This window comes from Pithys albifrons, chromosome 3, assembly GCF_047495875.1.
Source record: "Pithys albifrons albifrons isolate INPA30051 chromosome 3, PitAlb_v1, whole genome shotgun sequence".
Classification (NCBI taxonomy): Eukaryota; Metazoa; Chordata; class Aves; order Passeriformes; family Thamnophilidae; genus Pithys; species Pithys albifrons.
This window is the reverse complement of record NC_092460.1, coordinates 57,478,853-57,495,116: the sequence shown is the minus strand read 5'-3', so window position 1 is coordinate 57,495,116 and position 16,264 is coordinate 57,478,853. Positions and strand designations below refer to the sequence as shown.

General features: G+C 42.9%; 1 protein-coding gene and 1 long non-coding RNA gene across 10 annotated transcripts in view; one reads left to right on the top strand and one right to left on the bottom strand.

Annotated features, from left to right (window-relative positions):
- Positions 1-3,091, bottom strand: part of ATP2B1 (ATPase plasma membrane Ca2+ transporting 1) — a 61,632-nt gene extending 58,541 nt beyond the window's left edge. Inside the window, exon 1 of one of the 8 annotated variants that reach the window (XM_071552103.1) lies at positions 2,988-3,091. The gene's annotated coding sequence lies outside the window, so the exon portion shown is untranslated. The other 7 variants (XM_071552108.1, XM_071552109.1, XM_071552101.1 and 4 more) reach the window with 7 other exon arrangements.
- The window catches only part of LOC139670427 (uncharacterized), a 54,201-nt gene continuing 39,655 nt past the window's right edge, over positions 1,719-16,264 (top strand). The window contains exons 1-2 of one of the 2 annotated variants that reach the window (XR_011697483.1): positions 1,719-1,803; positions 6,774-6,827. This is a non-coding gene — a long non-coding RNA (uncharacterized lncRNA). Of the gene's footprint in view, positions 1,804-4,238; positions 4,651-6,773; positions 6,828-16,264 lie in introns of those variants that run through there. The other variant, XR_011697482.1, reaches the window with a different exon arrangement.

Below are 16,264 nucleotides of genomic sequence, written 5' to 3'. Positions count from 1 at the left end.
TTTTAGTTACTTATATGGAAAGCTGCATTTTTCTCTGAAAGAATTGAAGCAATAATGTCACAATTCAGCACTGAGGAGCATTGATTGGGAAAACCTGCAAGTGGCTGTACACAACACAGGATTCACATTTCCTTCATATAATCCAACCATGGTGGGTTTACCATAACCAACATCAGGAGCAGCAATAAACTGAACCACACAATGATGCTGTTCTAGACCAAAAATTTCACATTTAAGTGTACAAGTTTTCTTTCCTCACTGAATTCAATGACCACTTTTTCCACCGACACTGAGAGTTTCCATTCATTATGCCATAAGTATTAAAGTCCTAGTACACTGGAAGCTATTCCTGCCACAAGAGCCAACAGTTTAAAGATACACAAGTTTACTTCTACTGGAATTCATGATTTGTGGTGTTTGGAACAAATTCTTCAAATGCTCCAACAAACAGGAAAAAAATGGCCCTAGCTGTAGCTACAGCTACCACCTTCTGAATACACTGTATCACGAAAAAAGGAGTTGGCAAGTCATCTAACCAACACCCTTTCAAACACCTAAGAACACTATTTCAACTGAAATTCATTAGGACCCACGAATATTTTGAAGATGCAGAAGGTTTACTACAGGCGGTGGTTTTTCAAGGACACTCATTTCATTCCCTGGCAAGTCAAGATTGTCAACCACTAATGATGAAAGATATTTCACAAGTACACTGCGCTTGAAACTTGACTTCTTAGAAGGGACATGATTTGAATATTCACCTAGCTAGTCACCCCTCAAGCACTGTGAGGACAGCTACCACATTCCCAGAATGACGGTTTAAAACAGAGCATAAGGTACTACTGCCAGTTCCTTCTGAACATACCCTGAGAGGAAATTCTCAGCAGCCGAATTTACAAATTCAAGAATGCCGCATATAACAGATAGTTTAAGATTTCTCTAATGGAAATCTTAAAATGACAAGAAAAAAAGCCATGGAAATTTTGTCAAGTGCATCCTTCTCTTCATCCACCCGTTACAATTTACAAAGCCAAATGTAAAAAATATTTATGTGCAGCATGGAACACGCGCAGCACTGCAGCGATTCCTATCACAGCTGTGCTAATACGCTATGCTCAGGCTGCGAACCCTGGGGCAAACTCACCCACAGCTCTCGGTTTCCAAATGTACCTTCGAACTCAGGCCGAGCTCCCTCCTGGCCTCGGTAAACACCGCTCGCAACGCGACGGTAAAGAAAGACACTCCGCGGGATCACAGACCACCTCTGTCCGTCAGCTTTCCATAAGACCTTTCTCCAGAAATCCTAAACCCTTCCAACATCAGCCTTTATCGACAGACCGAGGGGCATGGCCGGGAGCCCAGGCAGGCGGCGGCGCGGACACCCGCCCCACTCCGCTCCACTGAGAGTAGCGAGCAGTTTGTCCCGCTCTCGGCAGAGGCCAGCCATCCCCCAGCGGAGGCTCCAGCCCGCTCCAAAACTCACGTGGTGCGACATCCAAAGGTTACACGCACCGCCGGGACGAGGATGACACGGCCGTTAGAGGCGCTTCCCACGGCGGAGCGGCCCCGCGAGTGGCCAGGCTCACACGCGGAACAACGCCCGCGAGGGCTTCACCTTCCCACCTTCCGAAGCGGTGCCGCATCCCTTCCCCGTCCGGGCCCACCGATCGATGAGCAGCCCAGCCAGCCATCGATAAATCAAATCAGCCCGCCCGCCCGCTCCGACGGAGAGTGGCGTACGACTCAGCCACGGCCAAAAACACCGCCCTGGGGGCGCGGCAGGCGGGCGGGCGACCGAGGGAGGTAGGAAGGCGGCGGGGGAGGCTGCGCGGGTGTGGGTGCCGGGCTCGCAGCCCCCGCGGGGCGGCGGAGAAGGGCCAGGGATGTCGGTGTCGTGCTGCCGCAGCGGGCTAATCCCGGATACTTAACCCGGCGGGCAGCGGGGGCTGAGCACCACCTTAATCCGCGGCGTGTGCGCGCCCGCCTGGCGGGGGCTGCGGGGCCGTGGCGAGCCGGCCGCGTTTGGCCGCAGGGTCCCCGACGGCGTGACGGCTGACCTCCTGTGGAGGCTCAGCCCCGCATCTGCTGCCCTCAAGGTCACGCCGTGCCCCAGATGCACGGCAAAGGCCAGGTATGCGCTCCGGTTACCTGAACGGTGAACTGGCGAAAGCGTGGGAGCGCTGCGCTCAGCCTCTCCGGCCGCGCCGCCTCCCCGAGCGAGCCCGACCACGGCCCGCAATCCCGCGACGGGCGCTGGGCAGAGCTGCACCTGCCGCCGCGCCACTGCCCGCCCCGGCCGGCCAGCCAGGAGCAGAGCCGCCCCGAGCCGCCGCCGCTGTGCTTACCTCGGCGCCGTGGGGCTGACCAGCCGCCAGGCCGGGGCCAGGACGAAGCGCTCGTGAACCTGCTGCCGCCGCCCGCTCGCCGAGCACACAAGGTCCCCGCACTCTCCGCCCTGGCCGGGCCCGGCGTGCCGCCCCCGCCCTGCGGCCGCGGGAGGAGGGCGGGAGAGGGGGCGGGAGAGGGGAAGCGGCGACCGAATTGGGGAGGGAAGAAGGGAGGGAGGGGGCACCGGCGCGGGGAGAGCCGGGGGAGGAGGAGGAGAAGAAGGAGGAGGAGGAAGAGGAGGAGGAGGAGAAAGGAGGGGGGGAGCGCGGACCGCCCGCCCCGCCCCCGTCGCCTCACCGGCAGGAATCGGCGATTCGCCCTCTTCGCGGCCGCTCCCCGGGGCCCGCCCGTCTCCTTTCCCCTACACGCACCGGGCACTGCCAAGCGCGCCGCCGAGCCCCTGCAGCGCAGAGCACCGGCTACAGGAGCCGGGCGCCGCCGGGCAGGGCAGGGCGGGGCGGGGCGGGGCGGGGCGGAGCGGAGCGCGGCGATCCGCCCGCCTCCCACCTCCGCCCGCCCGCCACGGTCACTCACTTGCCCGCGCTCGCCGCCCCCTCCCCTCCCGGCGCCGCGCCCGCCGGTCCCTGGCGCCCCCTCACCGCCTGCGGAGCGCCGGCCACGTGACGGCCCCTCGCTCGGCTAAGGAAGGGGGGTCCCGACGTGCGGCGTCTTCAATGGGGGAGGCGGAGGCGGGGCCCCGGTAGGCACGGCGCCCACGGGGGCGGGGCCCCGCGGCGCTACCCTCCCGCCGCCGCCGCCACTGGCGGGCGGGAGGCTGACGCGTTTGTTTCCATGACGTCGGCGGGCGGGGTCGCGGCGTTTGATGGAGCCCGGCGGGCTTCGGGGGTCGGTGACTTTGCCACGAGCGGCTCCCGCGGGGCGGGGCGGGGGCGGAGCCACGCGGGGTGCCGCGTCCCCGGGCCGCCGCCGGCGGGGCAGGGGCTGCCTCGAAGGCTCGGGGATCCCCCGGCGGCGGGAGAGACCGCGGGCTCATGAGGGAGGGGCTGCCGCCGGGCTGGACCGGGTCGCCCCGATTGCCCGGGGTGCGGGGGCTCTGCGTGGGGCCGGCACCATCCCGGGGGCGGGGGCGACGCCCGGGGGGAGGCGGGGCCGCCCGAAGGGACCGCCGGGCGCCCGGGGCGCGGTCCGTCCCTGTTCCAGGGGGCGCGGGGGCGCATTGCTCGCATCGCCGGGCAGTCACGGCTGGGGCTCGGGGCGGTGTCGCCCTACGGCGTCTCCCGAGAGCAGCCGACGGCTGCTGAGCAGCGGGCGCGAGGGGTACGGTGGAGCCTGGGCGAGGGTCTGCTTGGGCTGCCGTGCTGCGCTGCGGTGGGAGGTCCACATTGTGTGGGGTCGCTGGCTTCGTCCAGAGCCGCAGGAACGAGCGTGTCGCTCGCTGCTCGTCGTGGGGACTGGGGAGCTCGGGGTCCAGCCTCCCGTCAGGCGTGCCCGCCTCTCGGGGAACCCTGGCAGCTCCCTCTGGAGAATGGGAAGGTGTCGGGGCCGCAGGTGTTCAGCGCGTCTGAGTCTCAAGCCGAAGACTCTTCGGTTGGAGAGAAATACAAGTGGGGTTATCAGTGGTTGAGCCCAAGTGAGTTGTCCGGGGAGATGCTGGAAGTGAGTAACAGGGCTAGGAATTAAACTGGAAACAAAGCCCCTGATTTCAGTTCTCCTCTTCCAATGCAATAGATCTACTCCCGAATGAAAAATACCCATGAATAAACTGTATGTCGTTCTATAACCCTTCTGTGTGTTTTTTGAAGCTGTGTTTTTACATACTCCCCACCCCTCCGTTGGGCATCTCGATGGAGGGACTGCCCAGCTGTGTCCCAGGCTGTCAGGTTCTTTGAGCTTGCCATTTATAATACCCTGCTTCGTTTTTGTTACCGATCAAATCCCACTGCTGCCAGAAACAGTGCTGCAAAGGAAACAAACGGAGAAGCTTATGTATCACTACAGTGGCAGACCGGAGATGGTGCAGAGCCTAGAGGGTTAAAGCAACAGGATGAAGTCAGCACAAAGCAGCCCAGAAGGACTGGCAAATAAATAAATCATCCTAACTACGTTATTATTATGGCTTGCCTGAGGTTCATTGTCTCTTTCTTTCTTACCTGAATGTCTGTTACATTTTTCTCCTTCTTCAAGAGAAGCAATCAAAAGAGACTGTGAGCAGTAAATGGCTCCTGCCCATTTTGGATGTTGCTAAAAATACTACCTTACTTCTCCATATCTAGAAATCAATTGAAAAATCAAAATAATGAGGTAAGCAATCCTGCAAACTGTTCTGTTGAGAGTTCTTGCATTTCTTCCCAAAAGGAGGATATAAAACTATCTGAACATATATATAACAGATTGTCTTACATTCTGTCTGCAGTTCAGCAGCCTCCTCTGCACTGATGTCTGTAGCTCAAAGAGGCTTCCCCAGGCACTTGGAAATTGCATTTCTCGGTACAGCTTTGTAAGACTGGCAGATGTGTTCTGCACAGTGCTGTCATCTCCTAGCTCTAAGGCAGTTAAAATTAGCTTTGGTATGGCTAAAGGAGATGGTGTGTTTAATGCATTGCAGTTTGGGTACATGTCTGTACCTGCTTCTGTTTGTCTTGAGGAAAGGTAGGTAGGTTGTGCTTCAGTTCTTTGTCTTTGCATTGGAATAATGTCCTATTTTCTTCACAGGAAGGAAGTAAAGGTGGGAAGGGTGCACATTAACATTAACTTTTTGAGATACTGTTATGGCAGAATTCTCCAAGTGGATATATTTTTCTAGGCATACAATAGTTATTTAGTGCTCTTCTTGCACTGATACAGAGGGACAGCATAAAAACAGGCAACACCTTCACTGAAAATAAGAAGAAATGTCTTCCATCTCCACTGAATCTTCTCCCTGAGGATTTAATAATGTTTTCCAAATTAATCCTCGATCTCCAACACTTAATGATTTTATTTTTTGTGAGAAAGTAGGTGGTCCTGCTATTTCTAAAGATTAGGACATGTAACTAACAGAAAACATTCCATGTAATGTAGGTCACTAATGATAAAAAGCAAATAAACCCAAGATGCACACAGGAGTATTTCTGGAGATCTTTCATTTAACTTTTGAGGAAACATTATTGTTTCAGGAAAATTCAGGGTGGTTTGCAGACAATTTGAAAAGGCCAGACTTGACAAATCAGTGCCAGTACCTCTATCCATTTCATGACCAACACTCTAAAGACACTTCTGATGCAGAAAATGTGCCACAGAAAATTTAAGTGTGTTGCCTGTATCTGATCTACTTGTTATGAATATTTCTAACATGAAGAGTATGAATTTGGAGAATTTGGACTGCTAAAATTAATTAGGTGACAAAGGTCTGAGTGACCAACTCACTATCGCCTATCAACTGGTGGCCTTTTGGCAAAATGTCATGATGGGCTTGATCTAAGAAGAGAAAGTAGAAAACAGACTTCTCATGGATTGTGTATAGATCGTTATTTTTTAAAAAACTGTTTTCTTGACTTTTCTGCTGATTCTGCTGTTCTTGACTATTCTGCTAGTGCTGATCCCGTTCGAATTCAGTTAATTTATTAAATTGTGTGGAGAGCACAGAGAAACCATGAGATTAAGAGAATATTTGTGTTTGAGAAGATGAGTTTCTAAAGCTTCCATGGGTTTTCCATACCAGCTACACTTCTTGCAGCCGTCTTTCTCAGCTCAGTACTATTTGACCACACTGCACTCTATCCCTGGAGAAGACTCGTTCTCCATGCTCCGGGCTGCGGCCCTGCCCTGATTCCTGACACGCCCTGAAGGCTGCATCTTCTGATAGTTCCTCTATCCTACATCCTAAAAGATCAAGCTGTTGCCTAAAAGACTAAACGGCCATCTAGATAAGTAAACAATAGACCGTTCACTCATCGTGTACGTGCGATAATGACCAATTGGCTCCATGGATCACCCCTTCGGCCTAACACTGACATTGTGAAACAAGAGTATCATCACCCTTTCATCCTGAAATCATCCACCCTACCCTTAGGAAAGAGGCCTATCAGTAAACATTTACATTTTTCTCAGCTCAAAATTCTTTCTCTTGACTGTTCAGGAGTTCGCAATTTATGCACAATATGTTTCCTGTTGCAAATGCATACGACAATTTAAAATATTTTCTCTATTTAATTTCCCTCCCAACATTTTTCGATTATTATTTTTTTGGATTTAGTTTTATGTTCTTCTGCTGTGATACTGCAGGATCAGGAGGGTGAACGATTAAAAGAATAAGCAAAGAAATGTGAGAAGTAATAGTTAATGCATAAATTACTTTTTCATGTATATTATATTTGAAATATATAAGAAAAAACTACACTGAACTTAATATGTTAACTGTTTTTTTCTTTACGTGTTGTTTTCAGGTACCACTGCAGCCAGCAACATCACAGTCCCAGACCAGATGACAGAGTGAAAAGGTATTTCATGAACAAGGATACAATGTCCACATGCAAATAATAAACAAACCAAAGCATAAATCCTGTAACTGATGGAGAATCTGACTAATTAAAAGCCACTAATCCAGCATGAGAAACTAGAAGGGAAAAAACAGAGCAGGGTAGGATAACCATAATCTACATTGCTATAAAAAACAGGGAGGAAAAAACCCCAAACATGTTTGGGAAGTTTTTTCATGATAAAGCAAACAAAAAATCCCACAAACATGTATGGATGGTGATGAAACAGTATGACCATGGCTGCCTCTCAGAAAGTGAGAAATGACTGGTGAATGCATGTATGCTATCACTCTGTAAATAACTACTGAAAAATGCAGAAAGCGAGCACCCAGCTACCTCCACGGGGGTGCCTTTTCCTACACAGCACTTCCCCACTTTAGGGCTATTACTTTCTCCCCCATGGCCGGACGCTTGCCAGTTCATTCTTGAATTCCTAAAGAATGGCCAAAGTTTCAAGCAAGGCTGTCCTGGAAGCAATTTTGTCCAGCTCACTCGGAGTGTTTGTTTAAAATACACTGCTGTTGCCGTCTCCCTGGAACTGCTGTTAGCCATCATTTCCCGGTGCTTGTCGTCGGTATGGATAGGTATTGCTCGTGCACTCACCTATCACCCCAGGACTCAAAATGTGGGAGTGTCCATTATACTTACCGAAGTGCAAAAGTCCTTTGAGGGGTTCATGTTATGGACGATTCTGGATTGAAATGAAAGAGTTAGTTCTTCGTTTGTGATACTGTGGGTGCTTTTAGACGTGTTACTTTTTAAGGCTTCTCTGCTGAACTTGCCTGATGAAGTTGTGGCCTTATCTTTGAGAGCCTCTTGTCAGGTGATGTTTGTGCATCTTCACTGATTTCACTTCTTTTGTGGATCTATTGCAATTCATGCTAACTGAATATCTGTCTTGGAAATTGTAATGTTGAGATCCTCTCCTCTGTGGTCAAGTGAAAAGGGCCTTGTTTATTTTCCTCCGCTCCCCAAGATAAGAAGCATCAGGGGTAACCCAGCTATCTCTCTCTGAGGCTAGCATCAACATCACTGACCAGTCTGAGTCATGTTCCCGACTCACAAAAATTGGTTGTAGGAAGAGTAAATGTAGCCCCTCCTCTCTCTCATCAGTGCTGGGTCTTAAGGAGAAAAATAAATTGTCTCTTAGCAATGCTACTTCAAAGTCTTTTGGATAATTCAGTTAAGCCATAGGTTCCTTCAGCAAACATTAGCATTTCTGCCCCTTGGTGATTGTTCAAGAAGGTTTTGAAACACTTAAGCGTCATAAGAGCTAATGGTTCCCGTTTTACCCTTCCTCCAAGGAGGAATAACAGAAAAAATTGCATCACCTTATTTCTACTACCTTAGTCAAGAATTAATCATTCAAATTATAAATGATGACTGGAACATAGCTGAATAAATTATTTGTTTTCTTTATTGATCAGATACTGCTCTAAATCATCTTGGCTGTTTTTAAGATATTAAGAAAATTACCCTACCTACCTAAAACTGCATTTAAAGAGTGTTAGTAATGTCCTATTTCACATGCATAGTTTAAAACCCTGAGCTCAACCTTGCAAGCCTTACTCAGGAATGATCTTTTTCAGATTACAAATAAGAGATATGAAGATTATCGAGATCAAAGGTTGGATATCTATGAAAAGATCTGGATATAAATTATCTATTATCAAAGTATCAAAACAAATACCTCTCCTTAGTAGTATAAATTATAGCAAAAGTATTACATAAAATGTTTATATTCATGTATATATAAAATCAAGTATGCTTATGGTGTTTATGCATAGACTATGGGCAGTCAAAAGATGGAAGTCTTTAATAGGGCAGTGTCTGTATTATCAGGTAATACAATAATACATATTAAGGTGAGTAGGAGCAAATTTTAAAAGTAATTCAGGGTGTTGCTTGTCCGCTCATAAAAATGAGGAAAATTGACTAAGTCCTTGGAACATCAGCTATATTTCTACTATGTACTAGTGGAAAAGATCAACAGGATTTTCCTCTGCCTAAGTTCCTTTTTGCTAATCTGATAACATGGCAGCCTTGTATTGAGCCACCAGAGCTTGAATATATCTTGTTATGGGCACATCTGGTAATAGTACTGTTGTAGGTTATCTTCAGGCTATGTTATGCAGCAGTAAAAACAATTTGGTTTAGGACAGAAGTAGATTAAAAGATAGAAAAATATTTTGGATGTGACAGCAGTCCAAAGACAGTTTTGTTATCTTCAGTTCTGACTAGATTCAGTGAGAGCTGCACATGCTTAATAATTACTTGAATCAACACCTATGTTGCTAAAAATACCTTGGATTGCTAAAAGGTATTTTAAAATGAATACATATAAAAGGCTTTTAGATCTATTCAATTTTAGATTTCTAGTAAAACGTAAATTTGTTTATCTTTTGTGTTTCACTCAACTTGATGTTAAAAACAACCACATCTTTTCACTGTTCAGTGCCTTTCACATTCAAGCCCCAGAGTCCTGGCAGTGCCTTTTAAACTACAAGCCACACACTGGGAACTGTCCACCAGGAGAGCAGAAAAGGCTCACAGCTTGCTATGAGTAATTGTATGAAATGTTCTTAATAGCATATGTAATGGTCTTTAAAAATGTTGAGGATTAGTGATAAACCACTGGTTGAAAGCATGTGAGAACCACTATCCTAGCACATTTGTGCATTTTTTTTCTTTCTACATTGAAAACACATATTTACTTACTGTAAATGAATCAGTCTCTAGAGGAATACTTGTTCTACAGTTCGCTGCAGAGGGACTTGTATGGCACTGGAGTGTGGGAGGTTTAAATCAAGCCCAGCTAGAATCAGATCTTCCTGTCATCTGCTCTGGACTAAAGTAGTAGAGAGGAGACTTCTGTTTGTATAACGGGGATGACAGAAGTGCCCATACTTCCCTGCTTTATGCAGGGAGAATGCAGAGGTGGACCAATGAAGAATTCAATTATATCATGGTGCATTTTCAGAAACAGCTGAGGTAGCATTTGGGATCGTCTAGAGATCTTCCTTTAGGATTTGCCCTATCCTGCACTGGGTCATAATTTTCCACCCTTTTTGTTTCTCTACCCAACTCCCTCTGCCTCTTTTCCTTTTACGTGCTCTTTCCTTTACTTTGCCTTCTCTTTGGCCTTGTTTTCCAGGTAGCACCTTTTCCACGCTTCTGCCAACCAAACCAAACCAAACAAAGCAAACCAAACCAACCCAACCCAATCCAAGTCCAAGAACATCACGTGGTAACAATGAATCAGATGATGAATTTACAGTCTATACTGTTGTGTGCTATTCCTCCCCTTGCAAGTGGGATGGTATTTGTTTTCATATGGGCATCTAAAAGGCACAAATTGGTACTAATAACCTTTTATAGACAGTGCTGAGAAGCTGCACCCTCTAGAATACAATGTATGTCATTCTAAGTTAACTGTTAAGATTATTCTGTAGTTGTTTCTATTTCTTTAATTCTGGAGGTTAACAAGGGTAAGTAGTTTACATTTAAATGTCTACCTATTAGGAAGATAACAGTGGGTGCATTAGATGAATTTCTCTTTCAGACTGCATGATTTTCTGAATTCTCTTCATCTACCAGCCATTACTTTTAAGTGGCCCCTGATCTGGAGAATGTAAACCAAGATGTTAAAAGGAGAAAAATACACCAGGATAATCAGGTTTTAAAACAATCCATTGCTAGTTCCTTTTAATTAATGAAACTCTTTTAACTACTGCAATTTTTGCAATTAACTTTTACTAATTAACTTGAAGTGAGATGAATATTCCTTATTAAATAAATTACATGATCTTAAGTAATGAATGAAAGATGAAACATGAATGAAATATGTCAGAGTCCACTAGAACTATCTGTAAGGAAAGAGATATTGGTGTGCTGATGGCTTGCCCAACATTCCTGGCTTGAATTCCACTGAGCTGGTTGATTGTGGTCTTGATAGAAGACAGTTTAGACTAAACTCCTATGAGATTGCATACTTTGTTGCTAGACCAGCCAGCTCTAGGAAGAAAATGACTGTGGGTCCCATAATGGATATAGCGCTTGGAGTTTCTTAAGAATAAGGTCTGAGTTGCAGAGTCAAAGTGTCAGCACTGTTACAACGTGTTTTGAAAATTACACTAAGACTTGAGGTCTTTGCAATCACTGTATGTTTATCTACCTCCCACCTTTATATGGTTCTATTGAAGTTTGTGATGCTCTATCAAAGTACAGGGAAATGTAAGCAATCAGAAAAGGGTCAAGAATACTCCTCAAAAATTGTGTTGCTGTGTATAAATAAATATAAAAATATACATATTCATAAAGAGGTCTTGCATTAAAAGAAAACTCTAATCTAAAAATATGACTAGTTAAAACTCTAAGACAGTATTACAATTAGCAAAACTAATACAAATTTATACATTATGAGTTAATAGTAAAATGACTATACATTCTGCTGGTATTAGAAAATCCAAATTGTTACCTAAACCAAAATTGTTCCCTTCTTTATTATTGGTCTGTTCCTCATGTATATCTATATCCATTTTAATTTTGCTGTGAAGACAAGCAAAAGTATCCATTTAAAAAAAGTAGGAGATCAGACAGTTTTATATGGGAATTATGTAATTTATTATTTTTTTAATAAAAAAGGAACCAGAACTCAAATGGATAGTAACAATAAGAAATGAGACCAGCAAGAGTTAATGAAGTTTTCTATAGCCAGAAAACAGCTAATGTTGTACAGATAAAATTTGGTTGGTTGGTTGGTTGATTTTTTTTTACTGTGATCTATTCCTCTTTTTTAAATAAAATAAAAAACTGCATGAAACCTTAAATTGGCAGGCAACTGAAGATAAGATAAAGCACCTCTCTTAAACCCATAATGCCAGAAAATTCAGAGTGAAGTTACAACATTGCTCTTACCCCACACTGCAGTACTTATGGTATTTGGAGTTTCTTCTTGTTGACTGAGATAGATAGGAACACAGATAATTTTTTCCCTTTCCTCAAAATTTTCTTTGAGGTTGAGAAATAGAGTTCTTGAATACGTTACTGCAACATTTCTCTTTTCTCCTTCAATGTGTTCTACACATTGGAAGATAGTCTCATTATATTTTTGGTTTTACAGTTGACTGTAGTAAATACAATGATGGGAGAAACAGTGATTAATATAATTTATATCTCATACCTGTATTAGATGAGGCTTTTTTAAGTCATTCTGTTGCAAGTGCCAAGTAGAACAGGCATGTAGATTAAATTGAATTTGTGCATGCCTTTGCAGGTTTAGGACATGAACTGCCTAAAAGAACTCATGAAAATATATTACTTGCATCAGGGAATTTCTGTATCCCTTCTCAGAATAGTCATTGTCCTCTATGAGCAATATTAAAAAGCATTTGCCAGAACTCCAGTCTGTCCTTTGAAAACTTAAACAGGTGCACTTATTTTTGATCATTATGAGAAAAAGGAATGGAGCTTTTTTCTTAGTATATTTCAACTTTATCACACTTCTGAAATACATCGAAGAAGTATCTAATCTGAAGACTCAAAGTACGCATTATTTTCACCAGAGTTACAAGGATCAGCAAGTCTTTTTTAAACAGAAATCACTGGACAGATCCAATTTATTTTTTTCTTCAACTTTCCTCAATTTTTACCTATGGCCCACTGGGTGGAAAGGATGGACAACATTGCTGAGTATTCACCTGTTTCATGAAGTGATAGGAGAGAGGGAGGAAGGAAGAAAATAAAACAATGAAGTCCTAGTTCCATATACCCTTACTTAGCTAGCACTTTGCATATGTTAACCTATTAGAATATAGAGTTTTAGAAAGACATTTATTAATATTTCAGAGTGAGGAGAAATTAGAGGGGTAATGGATCACAAGCATGAGCCTCTGAGTCATTGTATCTTAGATATTCATTAGCGAACTGGTGCAATCCAGCCATCTCCTATTTTTCCAGGCTGTCTTTAGAGGAACTCTCTCAGTCTACAGGAATTTAAAACTGAACACAAAAGTATCAATAATTAATCATGTAAAATATATTCATCTGTGTCCCAATTTCTTTGATCTGTATTTTGAATCATCAAGAAATGAGATGTAATAAATCCAAATGTATCTAAATTATATGTCAAAGATATTTTATAAGTGTTCAAGAAAAATATTGCATTTTTATACCATAATCTATATGAACATCAATGGTATGGTCTGTTTGCACTTAGCTTTAGTCACACCAGTTTTGGGACATTGTTTATTTTTTATTTTGTTTTCTTCTCAAACATGACTCGTGAGGTTTCTCTATGCATCTTATACTTCTTCCTTCCTGATGGTGACTATCTGTTCTCTACTCTTGGCTTGCTTTTCCATTGTTATTTCTAAATTATGTACATTTAGCTGATGAATGGAGGAACTGTTTCATTAATACAATGATTACAGAATAGGTGCCATATTTTGCTGTATATTAAATGTCTTGGGAGAAATAATTTTTAATATGTGGTGCTTTCATTTTATTCTTCAACAGTGTTCTTATACTATGAAACATGTTATGCATAAATCTGATTACTCAGCAAAAAAAAATCAAAATATAATCAGGTTTCCTTGAAGAAAGAGAAGTTTCATGTTTTCAAAATTAAATGCAAGACAGAGTAAAAGGTGTATTTGTGAAAATTATGGAAGACATCAAAGTTTAATAAGAATTCAAATGAGTTAAAATAATGTTTATGTACATTGATAAGAAAATATGCTTGGTTCTTTTTGTGGTTAAAATGGGAACTGCCTTCTAATGGACTATCAATGCAAGAGCTTTAAAAAAAACCAATTCACTAAATACCAGATAGTACTACTTTAGTTGGTAAATAGAAAAAGCAATATTCACTCAGAATGAGCATAATGAAAACAAGTTTTTAACAGTTTAAAGAACTTCTGGAGAAAAATATCCACATTTTATTCTTGTCTCCTCTGATATTTGCTGTCCTCCATAGTTAATATTTATCCTAACAATGGGTTTAATATTGCTTTGAGAAAGAGATGATAAAAGAAAATATATATCAACCATGTATAATATCAGTTTGTTCTCTAAATGATAAAATTTTAATGTCCTTAATAATATTCACAACCCTTATTTTTAGATAAAATTTAATCTTCAAAGTGAGATTTATTATCTTTTGTTACACTTTAAGTTTTGTATATTGTTCACTCATTAAATTTAATTTTACAAGTTAGTAACAGGGCTTTATTTTTATTAATCTAGTTTTATATAATTGCTACTCTCTATGTAATGATAGTATAACCTTGCAATTAAACAATTTGCTTTACCCATACAAAAGAGTTCCATAATATTTCTTTTTTTTTTTCTCTTTCCCCCCCAGTCCACTGAATTGCTACCAATTCTTAGGTGAAACTATTTGCCTTTTCATCACACTCTCTTATCTCTTTATTTAGTGCACACTTAGGTGTTCTTCTGAACTTTGTATGTTTGATGGCAAGTTTGCGATGTTCAAAACCTTTGATTTCTTGGGTGCTGCCTTCTGGAAATGGAAAGCACATAAGAAAAAATTTTGTTGCCTCTGAAGACTTGAACAGAATATAAATTGTCTTTCATAGGCAATAGAAACCTGGAAGGACTATGCCTCTGCAGGATAATGATGGAGATGCTTTAAAGGGCAATAATTCGGGTTTTATGGTTGTCTTCCTTTAATTGTACCAGATTCATAAAACAAGTTCTGTGGTCTTTTACTACTAAGTTTTGTAGTCTCTCACTATTAACTTATGTAGTCATTCTAGAGTCCTGTCTGTAGTGCAATGTCTACTCATCAAATCTGTAATCAGGCATCACTTGTGCAATGGTTTGAAGCACTGTGGCACAACTGAGTTTTCACATCAGCATTACAGCCTATCTGAGAGAGACCACTGCATATTTCTGATATGTTTTTTTCAGGGACACTCCTTGTTTGTTGTCAGAGCTTCTTTATCTGTGAAACACTTTTCTCTCCCCAAGCAGCTTGAAGATCCTTAGAGCATAGTCCCAATAGAAGGGGTGACTTACACACAGTGTGATGACAACATCAGCTCTTCTTCATAAACAAACAAACAAAACAAACCCATATAAAAAACCCCTGTAGTGCAGGTAACATGGCACTGAAGAGCTTTCAGGAAATTCTTTACTAAAAATTATCTGCCAGATTGTTTATGCTATGGGGAAACAAATGGTAGGGAAAGAGTAATGCAAGAATTAACAAAGCATAAAGCCCCAAATCTTGAAAACACAAAACCAGTATCCACCTGAGCTATATGAGGGGAGCAAACTGCATTCTGTTTCACCCTTGCCTCCTCTGAAAACATCCTCTGCTGAAGGTGAGAAGGAAAACTTGCCTATATATCTATTTGACCATACCATTTGGTTTATTTATAAATTCATCTCTGTTTCACTTGTACCTATTCATATTTGTAGTTCTTCAGTAGCTGACAAGCAGTAACCAGAACACATATGTGACAGAACAGCTTACCTACTCCAACCTGAAATCTTGGCTAATAGCTAGGATGGGTTCCTAACTAAGTTTTCCTGCCTTCTGTTCATTTTTTACATCAAGACTACATATTGCATCCAGATTTTGATAATGTAAGGCACCACTTCAGCCAAATGGCCTCCATGGGTAAGGCAGAAACATTTTTTAGTTTCTGGGGTAATTAATTAAGCATCTGCACTGTCACTCCCACACTTAAATTAATTTCCATATGTTCAGTTATTGAAGGGGGGAAGTTGGTGGTGAAGAAGAAACTGAAATGAAAACTCAGCCACAGATCTGCAGTGTATTTTTCAGACACCTAAATTTCTGTCAGCATGTTGGGAATTCATAACCTCTTTATTACATGCTTAACTAAGCAGCACACCTCATAATTTTCACACAAACAATGACTCTGTCACTTTTCATCATACATTTAAAATAGAGGGGGGGAAAAATGAAGTCTCACTCATGAGATTTTAGTGCTTTTGTCACATGCAGTTTAGCTACTTTTTACCTGTGAAATACTACTTTTGATTCAAATGGCACTTCTTAAACTACTTGTTTTGTGATATATCATCTTCAGTTCATTTAATTTCTTGTTTCATTTCCTTTAATTTGGAAAGCAAAGTCCATACATTCTTGCTAATTTTTCTGAATTGCCAAAGTTCTAATAGATCTTGTTGGAAAACTTATCAGATCACTTTTAAATTAAGTGTCTTGTGTGATGAGTGGCTTCAGGTTAATGAAGAAATACGAAGAGCATGTCTGAACTACTGAAACTCTTTAATGCAGGAAATGTTAAGGGCTAGCAGCTAGTGAAACGTTGAAATATAACCTGTGCTTCTGTATTCTTGGCCTGATACAGTTGTTTTCTTTATGTAACATTCCCGTGTTTTAA